Source organism: Portunus trituberculatus, chromosome 5 (assembly GCF_017591435.1).
Source record: "Portunus trituberculatus isolate SZX2019 chromosome 5, ASM1759143v1, whole genome shotgun sequence".
Lineage (NCBI taxonomy): Eukaryota > Metazoa > Arthropoda > Malacostraca > Decapoda > Portunidae > Portunus > Portunus trituberculatus.
Genome location: NC_059259.1, coordinates 4,016,271 through 4,019,741, shown reverse-complemented (window position 1 = coordinate 4,019,741; position 3,471 = coordinate 4,016,271).

Below are 3,471 nucleotides of genomic sequence, written 5' to 3'. Positions count from 1 at the left end.
GAATGGAGTGAGAAAAATGCACACCCGCCAGCCACGGGTCGTGGATGCTAACTGTTCTGTCTACTTTATTGATACTTTTTTTCTTCGCAAATGAGTTCATATGGGTCAAGCAAAACGTATTTAATCATTACTAAAAATGTTCTTATACAAGATATTAGCTATTTAAAGACTTATGTATGAAGATTTTTATTTATTTACATTGCGCCACTCGTTTCGCCTATTTTTAGTCTATGCGATGGTGAAGCCCTCTTATGTTGGACGAAATAACTACATCAGAGTTAGCAGTTAGCCTTTTCTTCACCTAATTTTGGTGCTTTCCAGTCTTTCTTTTATAGGGTCTTTGCCCACCATGACGAAATGGGAAAGTTCCCAAGATAGCGTACCGCACGCTGGCAGAACGCACGCTGAGTCTGCAGGGAGAGGATCTCCTCATCCTGTACAATTCCAATGGGGAAAACGTTCCCACAATCTCTATTTTCCCAAAAAACTTAACATAGCTTAGTATATCATTCAGTATACCTATTTTGAGGAAGTGTACGTCTCTGGCAGTCGAAAATTACTAAAATGGGGATCTCTTAGTAGTAAGAGAAGTCATTTATAAAGTGGTCGCCGACCGTAACGGACGTTCATATCCTTGCTGGGTCTCTACTCTGACCGCTGTTTGCAGTGAGGTGTATGACTACAGTGCATTTGTTACCGCTTGTCAAATAACCAGTGCTGGTGACAAACAGCAGCTGGCTGCTTTATAGTGTCATCTTTTTTACTTAATTAGGAATTATATTTGGTTACATTGGTAAGAATAAAGCAGCAGCAAAACATTTCATATTTACCTAGTTCTCAAGTAAATAATTTTGTTAAATGGTGAGATGATAATTATTTGAATTTAAATGTAAAAAAGACAAAGGAAATGTTAATCGATTTTCGTAAGAGGGAGAGGTGTACTCAAAATCTTGTAATTAAAGAGGAACAGGTAGAAATTGTACATGATTATAAATATTTAGGGGTGCAAATTGATGATAAAATAACTGGTGATGTAAACACAAAGAAGGTGTATGGCAAATGTATGCAGAGAATTCACTTTCTGAGAATTTTAAGAAATCTAAAAGTTGAAAATACTATTCTTGCTATGTTCTATAAGTCTGTTATTGAGTCAACTCTATGTTTTGGTTTAACAACGCTGTATGGGTGCTTAACAGTAAAAACCAAGAAGAAACTCAAAAAGGTTGTGAGAATCGCTGATAAATTGGGTGTAAAGGTAACAACACTAGATGACCTATATTCTAGAAATGTATTGTGTACAACTAGGAAAATAATGAACGACAATACCCATCCTCTCAATGATAACTACGTGTTCTTAAGATCTGGAAAAAGATTGGGTTTGCCTTCACAGAAAACATCTAGATATAAAAATTCATTTGTACCAGTTAGCATTAAATTGTATAATTATGTCCATGCAAAAAGGTAAAGTTATTGCTTCCATTGTGATTTCGATTCTGATGCATGATAAATTTACAGCATGATGTTTTTAAAAGAGTGTAGTGTATATAGTTTTAGTCTTGGACCTTACCTTGTCACAGATATTTTATTGTGTTTTGTACTGTATGTGTGTTGTAACTGTAACTTTGAAAGATCTGGATCCATAGAGTTTCAATTTGTATGTACCATTACAAATTGACTAAATAAAGTATTTATTATTATTATTATTATTATTATTATTATTATTATTATTATTACTATTATTATAAAGGCAACGTTAATGATGGAAATGTTATTAAGAGTTAGGTAAGTAGAATTGATATTAGCATGAATGATAATGATAAAAGGTTTAGTATTGTTGATTCTTTTAAATGTTATCATCAGTATTGCTCACCTTGGTGTTGCTGCTATGTTCTTTATTATCTATCGTTATTACTACTACTACTACTACAGCTATTATTATTATTATTATTATTATTATTATTGTTGTTGTTGGTAATGGTGATGGTGGTATTGATGTTTGCGTTTTTTGGTGTTGGTGTTAGGTGCAACTAAAGCGTCCACGTCGCTCCGTGGAGCGAATGATTCGTGCGTCTGGCAGGGCAGGTCTTTACTTTCCGTCTCGTCATGGTGGGACACTTCTTCATGCCACAGTGGCCAAGGGCTTGCCAGGAGGCTGCACCGCAGGAAGGCAGGAGGGAGTGATGGCGCAGGACTGGCCAGGAGGCTGCCCCGCGGGAGGGGAAGAGGGAGGGAAGTGAAGGACAGCAATGCAGAATGTTCCCTTCCCACCACTCTCTGTTGCAGGAGTCGCACAAAAAAAACAAGTTGGAAAAAGACAACATACGAGATTAAAGAAAGAAAAGACCCGATATGAAAAAAATAAGAAAATGAATTGATGATCCACGATATTTCTATGTGAATTAGGTTAGAAATCTATATCTCAGAATCCTCCAAAGAATCCTTAGGAATGGATATCATAGGAAGACAGGTGAACAGTTCTAATTAACTCAAGACTGCAAAGAGCACAACCAACATCCTACAGGCGAGGAAGTTAATGCCTAACAAGTAAACGCTATTATTGTCCATCTCTTAATTTCATGTATTTCAACGCATCAAGTTCATTTTTAATGGCATAAAAACTTACACATCCAAGTAAGGCAAATAAAAATGCAAATAAAGCACACGAATTTAGAAACACAGTACTCATCAAAACCAAAAGATAAATAAGTAAATAAATAAATGAATAAATAAATAAATAAATAAACAGAACAATACAATAAATCAATTAATAAATAAGAATAAGTAAATACACAAAAGCACAACAGCTCATTTTCATGAAACACGATGAGAACACTTCGTAGCCAAGACGCAGATGTTTGCAGATGTGGGACAGCTGCAGGTGCTTCACGTGCACCACACTTACCGGGAGAAAGATGCCTCACGTGATGTAGCAAGGTGAGTGAAGCAGGAAAAAAAAAATAATAAAAAAGGAAAATATTCTTTGTTTGAAAGGATAGCAATGAAATGGAGGAGGAAGAGGAAGAAGGATACAAAAGGAGGTTCCGAAAGCACCACCCTATGGGGTACTTACTTATTGTACGCTATGAGAGAGAGAGAGAGAGAGAGAGAGAGAGAGAGAGAGAGAGAGAGAGAGAGAGAGAGAAATCACAGTATATATAGAGAATAAAAATAAAGAACACAGATGAAGAGCAAACAGAACCCCCAGCAGTAACTAAGCTTTATTTCCTTTAACGTTGTTTGCAAAGACTATACATACTAGTGAACCGTTTGCAAACAGTATCGATAGCAAAGTGAAGAATTTGAAGAAGAATATAACCCATTATGTACTATAAATAGTAGACATTTGGTATAAATCGATAAACTAAAGTCAATATCCACTGCATAACCTTCAATTCCACACATCTACAGTCAACATTCCTGTAAAATACCAGACACACTCCCTCATCACACCACTACCACTGAGGCAAGTAA